At 35.4% G+C, this 14,332-nt stretch overlaps 1 protein-coding gene across 14 annotated transcripts in view; it reads right to left on the bottom strand.

Annotated features, from left to right (window-relative positions):
* TANC2 (tetratricopeptide repeat, ankyrin repeat and coiled-coil containing 2) overlaps positions 1-14,332 on the bottom strand; it is a 686,196-nt gene that overhangs the window by 364,663 nt on the left and 307,201 nt on the right. The window contains exon 1 of one of the 14 annotated variants that reach the window (XM_056817052.1): positions 5,539-9,515. The exons of the other annotated variants lie outside the window; for them this stretch is intronic. The gene's annotated coding sequence lies outside the window, so the exon portion shown is untranslated. Of the gene's footprint in view, positions 1-5,538; positions 9,516-14,332 lie in introns of those variants that run through there. 14 annotated transcript variants of the gene reach the window in all.

Raw genomic sequence — 14,332 nt, 5'->3', positions numbered from 1 at the left:
GAACCACACCGACCAAAAACTCCATCCTCCCTCTCTCAGTCTCCAGACCCTCCTATCTTTAAGGACACCATCCAAGTTGCCTCCCCTCAGTCCTCACATCTACCAATCACTCTTCATCAATTTCCCTGTCAATGGAGGCTCTCGCTTAACCCAGGACCGCCCAGAGGTTTCTGGCTTTTGCACATGTCTGTTGAAGGTCATATTTTTCAAATGATTAAATCTTTACTCCTTTGTTCCAGCCCTTTCTAAATCCTGTTAACTTGAGTATGGTAGAGATTGGAATAATTAAATTTTGATCTAGGCTGCAGCCCTTACTCAATCCTATTAGGACTGAATAGGGTGGAGATTTATTCCAAGTATCTCCATTGTATCAATTCTAAAATCAATCAAGACTCAAAGAAATTCCTGTTCTATGCTTAAGCATAGGTCAAAGTCCTTTCCATTGTTCAGCAAAAGGTTTTCTGTCCTAAAGTAATCTTAAGAAGGGAAGAGAAGGAACCTCCCATGCCTATGGGGTTCCCATTCCAATAGACTATCAGTAAGAAATTTTCCAAGTATGAAATATCCCAATGGTGAAATTTCCAACATTTATAAGTCTAAGGAAATTTGAGGTTTACACTCTGAGTACCCCTCTGGCACACATGCCATAAGTTCGCTACCACAGTTATAGAGAATTACATTTCATTAACACTGGGACCTGTTTCATAGCAATAATACCCCCTCTATCCCTAGGAATGTTTGCCAGCACTCTCTGGTATCCTTTTCTTTTGCTAACAACTTCCTTGGATTCTTAGATCCTTTGAATCTTGGGACACTGTTGGTCAAATACTAGAATCTTACAACTTATGGAAGACCTGAGATGTTCTTAACTAAATCCCTGCTGGAAGAGCCAGATGGTCTTCAGAAAGCCCAAGATTTTGTTGCCAGGGACTCATGACTTGTGGATTAGTAACTGATGACCTTTGAAAAAGCCTGCTGACAAAGTGATTATAATTGATATATATTATGTACATGTCCCTTATATAAACATAGGGTCTCCACTTCAAAAGATTACCAATCATGGAGTTGTACCACCCAATTGGTAACCTTTCAAATGTTATAAAATACCCAGGATCCTGAGAATGGGGTCCTTGACCCTGAGGAAGATTGATTGAGGGACCATTTAGGGATCACTCAAATTCCTCATAAACTGACTGATCATGTTTAGAGCTCTGACTCAATTGCTTTTGTTACAAATTTGATATTTTTGATCCAACAGAACAGCAATCAAAATATTTGAATTACTTAACTTATAAAGTTGCAAAAATCAAGTGAGAAAGTAAGATGAAACATAACTTTTTAAATCTTCATTTGACAAGGCTATCTTCTCACTTTCAACTTTTACTTTAACTCCTATAGGAACAACTTTCATTTTCTAATCGACATTGCAGCTGGCTGACTTCCAATTGCAACACTCTAGGAAACCTCTCTCTTTTAAGATAACCAACCGTTTCAACTACAAAATCTAGTGATAGTTTTTTGGTCCTTAATCCTTCTTCACCTCCTCTTTGGTGTGGGGAAAGAAATCCCCTTTCCTCTTTGATGGAAATTTAAAAAAGGGCTGGGGAGCTAAAAATGAACTCAAAAAAAGTGAAGGGTATCTCCTCACTCCTCTTAGAAGCTATTGATAGTATGTTACCTTTCAGTTCTAAGTCACCTGTTAAAGCTCAGATGCAAGCTTCCAGTTATGGCAACAAAGAAACCAATGAAAAGTTGCTGTGTTGAGCACTTCCCTTTTCCCCACAAAAAGAGACCAAACCACATGCTTGGCTTCATAAGAAGTATTCCAGTCTACACATGGAACTTGCAAAAGTAGTGAACAGGTTGTAATTGTTTTTCATGCTTTGTTGGGTTTTCATTTAAGAATGCTTTTGAATTCCCTTTATCTCTTACAACTTCTCATCATATGAAAAAGCACTGTTAGACTGAATCACCAAAAAACAACCTACCAGTCCCAGGGGGACTTAATTTGCTTAGTTTTGGATCTACTATACTGAGGCCAAAGAGTCTTGAATAGTTACTGAATAAGTGCAAATTAGACTAAAACACCATATCTAACCAGTCCTAGGCCTCAGGCCAGATCATTAGACTGTGCTTTACATACAACTGAACTTTCAAACCAACCATTTTGCCATAGGCTATCCTACCTTGAATGTGTACACACACTCCCTTTCAATCCAATACTGCCATTATTCCCAGAAAAGGCTAGTCACTGCATAATGGAGCTCTATAGCAGCTAGGTAGCACAGTAAATAAACACTTCACTGGAGTCAGCAAGGCCTGAGGTCAAATTTGGCTTTGGACACAGTGACTTGGGCAAGTAATTTTTAACTGTTATCTGCTGAAATTTTGTTATTGTTGTTCAGTCATTTCAGTAATGTCTAACTCCTTATGACCTCAATTGGGTTTTTCTAGACAAAAATACTGAAGAAACGGAATCAAATAGGGTTAAGTGATCTTCCCAGATTCACACTGCTAAGTGTCTGAGGCCAAAGCTCTATCCAATGTACCACCAAGCTATGCCTGCCTCAGTTTCCTCCTATGTAAAAAGAAAGAAAACAAGTATTTATTAGGTACCTTTTATGTGCCACACATTGTGCTAAAACCCTTAAAAATATTTCATATGATCCTCACAACCACCTTAGGAACGGAGGACTACTATTATTCCAATTTTACAGATGAGGAAAATGAAGCAGGTGGTTATTAAGTGACTTTCCCAGGTTCACACAACTAGCAAATATCTCAAGGCATATTTGAACCCAGGTATTCCCAACTCCAGGGACAATGCTCTCGCCACAGTGCCACACACTGGGTAAAGATAATGACAGCACCTAATCTCTCGGGAATGTTGTGAGGCTAAAACCAGTAAAGTGCTACGCAAACTTTAAGCACTTTATAAATGCTAGTTATTGATGATGATGACAACAATGATGATGATGCAGCAACTTACTACCTTTGACTACTCAGATAATCTATCCACTGGCTACTATTCCCATATATGTCTTAACTCATCATGAGTATGAATTTCTTGAGGACTGAGACTTGGTTCTGTATCAGAATCCCTAGTATTTAGCAGAGTGCTTGTTTCATTGCAAATACTTAAAAAGTATTTTTAAAAATCCATGCATTAATTCATTTATTCATCTGATGTTCTACCCCTCTAGGGCTAACAGAATACATCTGTCACTAAATTTTCAAAATTGGTATGGATTTCCAATAGACTATGATTCATCTCTCTAGTACCAGTTCTAACCTGTACTCCAATTCTCTAAAGAGTCTAGAGTACTTCAAGTTCTTTTTATCCAGTTTGAACCAAAGCCATTATATCCTCTCTGTCAGGCTTAAAGGGGATGGGGAATTGGGGGAGAGATAGGAGAGAAGAGGAGTCTTAAAGTTCTTTATAAATGTGGAATACTGAAAGGATTCTACTTTCATTTCAAGTCCTGAAAAAGAAAATGCTTACTTCCAGACTAATATGAGATATACCTTATCTGTGATGTTACCCTATTACCAGATATCTAGAGGTATCCAAAAGGAAAAATATTTGCAACTTTTAAGACTGAGAAATAACAACTGAGAAATTAAAATCAATTACTTTAATTAAAATCAATTTTAGATAATTTTATTATTTCTTCCATCATCTTTATTTCTAGTATATAATACAAATATGGAGTTTACTTTTAAATATTTATTCCAGTCAAGGTAAAAGATAGTAAATCTTAACTATTTCAAATCCTTGAAATCAGGTATGTGACCTATAATTCCATAATATGGAACACTTAAATAAAGAGCCTCTAGAAGTCAAGAGAGATTTCTAGTGTGTCTTACGTACACACACACACACACACACACACACACACACACACACACACAAGACTTTATACAAAACCTTAATTTACACAAAGATAAACTAAGGATTGATTTGTTATTGTAAAAAAAAGCTTACTTTTGAGCTCTTTTAAATAGTGAATATACTTAGTAGTATTTAAATTATTTAATTTGCAAAAACTGATTTATATACAACTCTTTGAGAATGTATATTAGTTGTGAAAAGGAAGGCATATCTTCAGTGTAAAAGGAGCAGGGGTAGATTCTAAATGTTATTCTTATTAAAAAGTGTTTAGGTTAGTCTTCAATAATATTAGTAGAGATTCCTGGTTTCAGACAGGCAAAAAGCCTGTCTTTGATTTTATGTACATTTTGTGCATTCAAAAAGGGAAAGAAAATGAACTTGAAGAGATCTACTAATAGTTATTTAGTTGTGAATAAAAAATAAAATTTTTGGCACTGGTTCAAATTCTAATACACTATTTAAAAAAGTTTATTGAAAGAGTATTAAATGGAAAATGAATCATTTTACAAATGAAATATCTGATCATGCAATGTATGTGATTAACATTTCTATTTGATTTTAGTACATTCTCTTACCCAGGATATAAGATTCTAGTCCATGTGCCAAATGTCCAGATTTAGTACTAGAGAAAATTATCTAAAAATGTTTGGAACACTGAGAATAATTAATAGAAGAGTAAAAAAAATAAAATTTCTCTATCAATATGTAAATTGGAGACAGGGCAATATTCTTTGAAACAATGTGAATTTAAGAATAATTTTTCAACTCAAGATTAACAGCTGAGAGAAATGAGAATGCCAAGGTTTTGATGAAAGGGTTCTTTTTATGAGGGGGAAACTGGAAACTCATACTTCAAATCTTCTAATCTTTAAAACCAAGTTTACTACTTGTAATCTATCTCTTAACTAAGTATGACTTGCCTGAAACCTAAAAAGAGAAAGTTAATTAAAAGTCATAAAATGGATATTATGTCATTTCAAGAATATTCAATCTATATTAATTTCTCTCATGATAGTAATTACAAACAGTTTTAAAATACCATAAGAAAGTGGGCCTCTAGTTTATTCTAAACTCTCCGAGTATGAAAAAAGATTAAAAAAAAAAAACTGTTACCAACAAGTAAGGATATGTAAGTTCAAAGACAATAAAAATTTCTGAACTATGCAGGATATGCATTTTGAAAAGAAATAGAAAAAATTATTTCACATAGGATGAATACAAACTTAATAGCAGATTTCTATATTGCTATCATAAACAAAATCTTAGTTACAAGGATATTGCACTGAGAAATAAAAACCTACTTTATTCTTAGAATCCAAAAAAAGGCAATCTGACCTATAAAAATTGTAATAAATAAGTTACTTATTTACCCTTCCTTAGTAAGAGAATTTTCTTTTTCCAAGTGTGATATAATTTCATGAGGTTCACACTATTTTAAAAAAGATAAGAATTTATCAAAAGCATTTAATATAAAATTAAATAAGTAGGTTTAAAATAATAATCTCTTAATGGCTTCCTGAAAACTATGATTCTCCTGTCAAATTTTCTTACTCTGCATTGATTTTTTTCTATACAGCTCAAAGTAGGCCTAAAAGCTCCAAAACCTAAAATCCAAGAAACACACAATTCTCTATATAGATACTCACAGCTTTAGTTTTTCTTCTTCATAAACCAATAAATTGTAATCTTTTCTCCAACGCCCCCAAAAGCCTCTTTCTTATCCATAGATAATGTTGCTAACAGAGCTGGCTCATCAGCGGCGATCCACACCTTTCTCTTCTCTCGTTAGCTCTTTACAGGGCCCAGAAACACACTGTGCCGTTACAGGTGATACTTCTCTTGCAGCTGAGTCAAACGTGGTCCCAAAGCACAAGATGTTCCCCAAGGTATCTGCTACCCCAACAACATCACCTGCTTCTTTGTAAGTCTTTTATTTACAATTGATGATTTTCAAGAAAGGCTCTATAGGAAGAATTCTCAATTAGACTGCTCAGCTTTAGAGAGGTTTTTCTTTCAGAATGCTGCAGCGATATACACAGTATGCCTCCCTTAGGGAAAAAAAAGGAAGTATTTTTGTACAGTTTCTCCTATGGCGCAGTTCAGTTTGCCCTTCATTTAGAACAAATTGCTGGAAGAACTGGTTTCTAGGTTTCTAATGGCGCAGTATTAGCAGAATGAATGATTCACGGATGTTCTTCTTAACATTCAGGAGTAACACGGAAGACTAGCAATGCAGCCCAGGTCTGGAGCTGATGAATGGTGCAGTGCTGCTGTTGTCATAGCAACTAAGAGGAAAAAAGCAGCACCATATAAGGAGCTGTGACATGCATTCTGGGAACAATTTATATTAAAAAGCTGTAAGCTCTTCATGCCTTAAAGCTGAAACTCTTTATTACAGATTTTTATTCCGTTTTTGCTCTTCAAACTTCTTGACCTTAAGCAGTAAAAATATATAAATAGCCATAAGGGAATAACTCCCATTTCAAGAAAGAAGGAAAGATTAATTATACATTAGCAAGACAGTACATGCCTGCAATATCTTCACAATCTATTTGGATAAATGTGTATGGATAACAACCCTATTCTGTCACAAACAGAAATGAAATGAGGCAAAGAATTCAATTTTAAATATGCAACAACATCATAGTACTGACAAGTTACTTTTTAGAGGGTAGACTCCACATGCACCAAACTGTATTAGCACTAAATGGATAACTAAAAAACCAGCATTGGAATTAATTCCAGAGTTCTACTGCCTCCACTATACCTTCACCTTCAAGATACACTAATATACTGAGGACACCAATCCAGTACTAACCTGTTTGAATGTGCATGGCTGGTGCCTAGGGCAATAAGAATTCTGTGCCACTCATGACAGGTAGAGTATCTTTGTTTCTTCTTGCTGTTGCTTCAAACTTTTACCAACATCACAACTACTTTTCACTGTTGATAAAATCAGAACAAACTTTGCCTTAATTTATGAGCAATGGAGACTAGGGCCAGAGGTGTTCATAACAGGAACGCTGGCTGAAAAATGGCAGAATGGTTTTGAAACAAAGATTGTAGCTAGAGACCATCTCTATCCTTAGTATGGTCCTATATTCTAACCTATAGAGAAGGAAACCAGAAGCACTTCCTCTCTATGTCAACTATTACTCATATACATAGAAATAATTTTGTATTTCCTAGTAAGAAAACAGACATCTATCTTTGGCATATTAAGAAATTCCTATTCATGTACATCTAATGAAATATTATCGATTTATATGAACACACATGTGTAAATGTGTATATAAAACAAAAAGACTAACTCATGCCTTAACATGCTATTACTCCTGGGCCCATAAGGGTTGCATCAATGGAACTCAATCTCTGGCAAATCTCAACCATGCTAGAAAGGCTTACAGAACTCTCCTAGGCTCTATATCTTCCTTCTGAGAATCATGTTACCTGGTTGAGTTGTTTCAGTCATGTCATACAAGACACGCTACAAGGCCCTACAATAAACACTGGACAAAAGCTGGGGTACAATAATGAATCTTTTCCTATAGTTACCACACTCCAATGAATTTGTGGAAACAGAAGACAAGCAGCATTGCTAGGCACTTTAAATTAACACAAGAAAAAAAGAATTTGTAAATTGAGGGAAACCCCCAAAATGGTCTGCTTTAAGTCCTCACACCTAGATACAAAGATGTTTTGTTATTCATCTCCCAAGCAATTATGATTAATAGTGAAAGCTGACCAAAAGCACAATGATCCTCTCAGCAGGTCAAGGGGTACTAACCTACAAATGGCTTTATTCACATTAATCATATCTATCACAGAGTGTTGTAGAAACCTAGTAAATGATCACAGAATTCTTTGTTTTAGTAACATCACAAGTATTGTTTAGGTAATTTGATAATATCCAATCAAATTGTAGAATGTCACACACATAGAAGATTGATTATGCGTCAAAGAAGCATGTACCAAAAAACCTATATAATAAACAAACTATGGTATTATGGCAGAGCACTGTGAGTGATGCCTGTATACATGGGTTGAATGTACAGTGTGTCTCATCTCCTCCTTATACCAACTATGATGTCATATCTGGGCAGAGAGACCGTGGATCCTCAGAGGGGCCACTGGATGGACCCCTATATGTGATGATGAATTCTTAGACAATGCAATTCTTAAAACAATGCATGAAACAAAGAAAAATTTAAAAATGTGCCATCAATTAACACCCCCAACCCCCAAGATTGTTCAAAAACTATTTCCATATTCTTATTTGCCATAGAGTGATCTTTTAATATCAAAACCCTAATCATACCCCCATCAAACTACACGATCAATTATATACTTTACTTCTGAGTTTCTGTGCCCATAGTTCTTTCTCTGGATGTGGATAGAGAGTTCTTTCTCATAAGTCCCTCAGAATTCTCTGGATCATTATATTGTGGCTAGTAGAAAAGTCTATTACATTACTTGTACCATAATGTATCAGTCTCTGTGTACAATGTTCTCCTGGATCTTCTCCTTTAGCTTTGCACCAATTCCTGGAGGTCATTCTAATTCACATGGAATTCCTCCAATTCATTATTCCTTTCAGTACAATAATATTCCATCACCATCATATACCACAATTTGTTCAGTCATTCCCTAATTGATAGACACACCCACATTTTCCAATTTTTTGCCACCACAAAGAGTGTGACTATAAATACTTTTGAACAAGGCTTTTCCCTTATTATCTCTATGGGGTACAAACCCAATAGTTCTACCTTGTAATTTTTTAAATGAACAAATAAATGCTATGTCTTTTTTCTTTAAATTGAAATAATTTTTTCCACCTCAACCTCACAATAGCAAGAAAAACAATGAAGTAAAACATATTAAAACAAATATCTTTTTAGATAATATACATAGTAGTGTTATAGCAGTCTTCTCTGTCTCTCTCATTTCTCTCTTCCCTAGCACCATCATTAGTTTTTTTATTATTTAGACCTCAACTAAGCTTTAGTGATCTTTTTATTTAAATGTTTATAGTTCTTGTGATAGTGCTCTCTTTGTTCTGATTACATATTTCTATATGCACATATATGCATATAAAAAGGTTTCTGGTCATCTCACAATTGACGACTACCCACTTTATTTGAAATTCTTGGAAGACAAAGACTAGGTTTTTTTTCTTTGTATCTAGCACTTAACATAATACCTGGTACATAGTAAGCACTTAAATGAAAATTTATTGATTGTCCCCATGTTTATTGTTCTCATTTATTGATTCCATATGTCATTGTTTTTTTAAATAAACCATTACATGCTGACTTAGAATTGATACTAAACATTCTTCCAAGGCAGAAGAGCTGTAAGGGCTAGACAACTGAAGTCAAGTGACTTACATAGGGCAACATATCTATGAAGTGTTCAAGGCCATATATTTGAATCCAGGACCTCCTCGGTGAAGGCCTAGCTCTATATCTTTTGAGGCACTTAGCTGCCCCTGCATATGATTTTGTTTTTGTTGTTATAACTTTAAATTATACTCATTTCCTTTGAACACTATCTGCGGCGAATGATTCTTGTTAGTATATAATGAAGTTAAATATTTGTATATTATAGATATTTTTAGATTATTATTTGATGAAAATATTTCCCCCATTCTATCTTTATTAATTTTAACAACATAAAAGCTTAAATTTTTTATAATTAAAATTGTCTATTTTATATTTTATCTTCTTTTGGTTTCAAATTCACTTCTTAATTATAAATATAAAATGAAGCTTCTATATTCATATTTTGTATCCATTTGAAACCTAATTATGGCATATATTATATGATCCTGGACTAATTCCTGCCAAACTGCTTTCTAGTTTTCTCAGAAGTTCTTTTGAAAAAAAGAAACTCCTGAAAAGAAGACGGGGTGCATAGTAAAGAAGGAAGCTTAGAGGCAGCGAAAATTCAGACCTCCGAAAATCCTTCCTTACCAATCAAAAACAAAATACTTCCAGGAGACTGAAAATGAAATCTAACAACTGGACAGAGCTAGAAAACCCTCCTCCGGAACACAACATAAAAGGTACAACCCCTCAAAAAGCCTGAACTCTAGAGCATACAGGTTTTAGGGGAACAAAGAAGGAAAGTCCCAGGACCCCTTAGCCAACTTAAAGTGCTGAGCCTCCAGCAGTGGCTGGAATCTCTGGGCCAGCAAGGGTGCTAGTCTGGAGGGAGAACCTTAATGGCAAAGATATGCCAGGTTCAGGGCTTAGAACACAAGCAGGGTAGAGGCAGTTGGAGGAGAAGCCCAGAGCAGGCAGCCTAGTCTCAGCCAAAACACTCCATATCTTGCCCCTCCCCTTTTTTCTGGAGGTGTTGGCCTCAAGGTACAGCCAACATTGCAGATCAACTCTGCTCTGGCTCAATCTCATCAACAAAGGAAGATAAGAAGCCTCCAAAAGGTAGAGAACCTCAAGCTCCAACACCCCTCCTCCACAGACTGATCTGAGAGCCTCACTAACTGAGCTGCAAGGGTCAAATACTGCAACAAACTACAGGCAACAACCTTGACAACAGGGCAGGCAGCCTAGCTCCTTCTTAGCTTCTACTGTCAGTGGGGGAAGATCAGACTATCTGGTCAAACAATAGAACAAAGAAGAAGCCCCTTCAGGACAGAACAGCCCAAAATCACAGATCCAGCATATAATGAGAGGAGAAAGAATACAGACATCTAAAGAGGGGAAAGAAGAGGCAAATATGAGTAAACAACAGAAAAAGAAAAAATAAATTACAAGCGACAGCTTCTATCCAGGCAAATAAAACAGAGGAGGATTAAAGAACACCAAGCAAAAACACAGAAACACCAGCGAATTGGACAAAAGCTTTGCAAAAACTCAAAAGACAATTAAGGGAGGCTGAAGACAAGGGAGAAAAGATCTTAAAAAGCAAAATAAAACATCTGGAAACAGAAAATACTGTCTTGAAAGCCAAAATAAATCAGCTTGAAAATGAAACAAAGGAGATGAAAGATAAGGCAAAGAAAATGAAAGATGACCTCCAAAGAAAATGAGACCAGAAGGAGAAGGATGACCAAAAAGCCAGGGATGAAATTCAGTCTTTAAAAACTAGAATATAACGACTAGAAGCAAACAACTTCATAAGGCAGCAGGAAACTATAATACAAACTCAAAAGAATGAAAAAAATGAGAAAAATATCAAACCCCTCATCCGAAAAATTGAAGATCTTGAAAACAGGTCTAGGAGAAACAACAGAAGAATCATTGGTCTACTGTAAGATCATGACAAAAGAAAAAGGCTAGACATCATTCTATAGGAAATTATCCAAGAAAACAGCCTCACCATTCTAGAGAAGAGGGAAAAGTGGAGATGGAAAGAATCCACAGATCTGTGTACTTAATCCCCAACTGACAACACCCAATATAATAATTTAAATTAAATAATATTTCTTGTTACCCAGAGGTATATTATTAGTGTGTATATATATATACATATATATATGTATATATATATATATATATATATATATATATATATATATATAAAGTTAATTATGAAGGGTAGAAAATCATTCCTAAGTAACCTGGCTGCCAGTTCCTTTCTCATTTCCCCTCACCTGCACTATCTCTTCTCCTCATATTTCTCCCATGATCTTCTCCTCCATCTCTTCCTTTCTCTACTTGGTCTCCCCCTCCTTCCCCAAACCTTCACTTTTATTGACGTACACAACATACACCGACACAAGCTGAGGCAACCCAATGCAAACCAGGCGCAACTGTGGTATGTCAGGAATGTTTGATGGACATATAAAGTTACTCAGGAAGGGGGAGGGGATGAGCTTCCTTGACACAAGGATCCTTTGGGAGACCCATCTCCCCAATGGATCATTTAAATATAACTATCTTATAACTCTAAATACCTTCTAGCTAAAAGTACATACAATATTACATTTTTCTAAGAGGGAGTTACAATTGTTAGAGATGGGAGTAAAATACAAAAAAAAAACTGTTTGATAAATGCATTGACAAAATGCCAACTGGGGGCAGTCCACTTTACCATAAGAGTTTACATTCAGAATGAGTATATTCAACCCACTTCAATTCAGTTCATTATATCCCAAAGTTCATTCTGGATCTTTTGATGCAGTGTGTAGCTTCTTCAGGCTTCTTTACAGCACCTTATCCAAAAGGATCCACTTTCTTGATTTTGAGTGTTGGTAAGTTTCTTTTCCAGAAATTTCGCAAAAAAAAATTTTAAATCTTGCATTTTTAGGATAATTACACATTCCCCCCAGAGGAGGGTGTTGACCAACTCCAGAATCACACTGGGATACATGACTGAGTTATGAGGTACATGAAACAACTGTCAAAAGAAAACAAAACAAAACACCACCCCAAAAAATCCCAAATAAAAGTAAAAATTAATGAAATTCTGTATAAAAATAAGAAATACAGAAATGATAAAAAATAAAATTAAAATCTCATGTGCATAAAATTCTGAGTAAAAAATAATAAACCTGTAATAGATTCTTGAATCACAGCATGGACCAATTAAAGTGACATGTATTTAAAGTGACTTATATCTCACAAGCCCATAGGACAATAGTAGTGAAGGCTATAAAACTATAATAATTAAAATTAAATAATATTTCTTACTACCCAAAGGTATATATTTTTAAAAGCTTATTATGAAGGGTAGACAATCATTCCTAAGAAACCTGGCTGCATGGAGCCTAGCTTGCCAGTTCCTTTCTCATTTCTCCTCATCTCCTGCACTGTCCCTTCTCCTCATCCTTCTCCCATGGTCTTCTCCTCCATCTCTCCCTTTCTATCCTTGGTCTTCCTCTCCTTCCCCAAACCTTCACTTTTATTGAAGTACAGAACATATGCTGATGCAAGCTGAAGCAAGCCAATGGAAACCTGGTGCAACTGTGGTATGTCAGGAATGTTTGATGGACAAGCAAAGTTACTCAGGAAGGAGAGGAGATGAGCTTCCTTGACACACCAGGAATTTGATAGCCAAATTCAAGAACTACCAAACCAAGAGAAAATATTAAAAGCTGCTAAGAAGAAGTCATTCAGATACCATGGAACTACAGTTAGGACAACACAGGATCTGGCTGCATTACACTGAAGGATAAAAAGGCATGGAATATGATATTCTGGAAAGCAAGGGAACAAGGTCTACAACCAAGAATCAAGTACCCAGCAAAACTGACTACATTCTTGCAGAAGAAAGTATGGTCATTTGAAAAAATAGAAGACTTCCAAGCATTCGTAATGAAAAAACCAGGCCTGAACAGAAAATTTGATGCCTAAACACGTAACTCAAGAGAATCACCAAAAAATAATTAAGAAAGGGGAAAACAAATAAAAAGTTTTTTTAGAAACCCAATAAGTTAAAATGACATGTATCCCTACAAGAAAAGAGGATATTAGTAACTCTTAATGATTGTTATTATCACCTGGGTAGCTAGAAGAATTATATATAGAGGGAACAGTGACAAACTGTATAGGATGAAATGCAAAGACATAACTATGTATATAGATATACGTATGCATAAATATAGATGTTTCTGTGTATATGTGTATATATATGTATATAACAAGAGGTAAAAAAAGGTTAATAGTAAGAGAAATACAAAAAGAAATAAAATAGGGTAAATTTATCTATCATAAAGAAGTTCATGGCGAGAGTGGGGGAGAACACCAGTACACTGGAAGGGTAAAGAGACTGGAGATAGGAAATACTTAATTCTTACATACACTGAAATTGACTCAAAGACCGAAAGAACAGTCAAATCCATTAGGTTAGAGAATTGATTTGTGCCCTATATAGAAGTAGAAGAGTAAAAAACAGACTGGTGGAGAGGGAAATAATACAAGGGAGGGAGAGAGTGGTGGGGGAGGAGTTTTAAAAGACCATAAATAAAATAACAGGGGAATAAGAAGAAAGGGAAGTAGAAAGTGAAATAAAATAAGGGTGGGAATTAGGGGGATTAATTAAAAACAAAACACTGATGTAGAAGGAAATAGTGAAAGAAGAAAAGGGAAGCTAGGAGTAGAAATCAAATTGTTGAGAAATACACAGCTGGTAATCATTAACTCTGAATGTGAATGGAATGAACTAACCCATAAAATGCAAGCAAATACAGTGGATTAGAAACCAAAATCCTACCATATGTTGTCTAAAAGAAACACACATGAGGAAGGTAGATACACAGAGGATAACAGTAAGCTGGTGGAACAAAAACTATTGGACATCAACTGAGAAAAAGAGGTAGGAATCCCAATCATGATATCTGACAAAAACAAAGTAAAAATAGATTTAGTCAAAAGATATAGGGAAGGTAATTACATCCTGATAAAACGCAATGGGGAAATATCATTACTCAACAAGTATGTACCAAATGGCATAGCATCAAAATTTCTAAAGGAG

Source organism: Monodelphis domestica, chromosome 2 (assembly GCF_027887165.1).
Source record: "Monodelphis domestica isolate mMonDom1 chromosome 2, mMonDom1.pri, whole genome shotgun sequence".
Lineage (NCBI taxonomy): Eukaryota > Metazoa > Chordata > Mammalia > Didelphimorphia > Didelphidae > Monodelphis > Monodelphis domestica.
The sequence above is the reverse complement of the archived record's forward strand: the minus strand, read 5'-3'. Positions and strand labels throughout refer to the sequence as shown.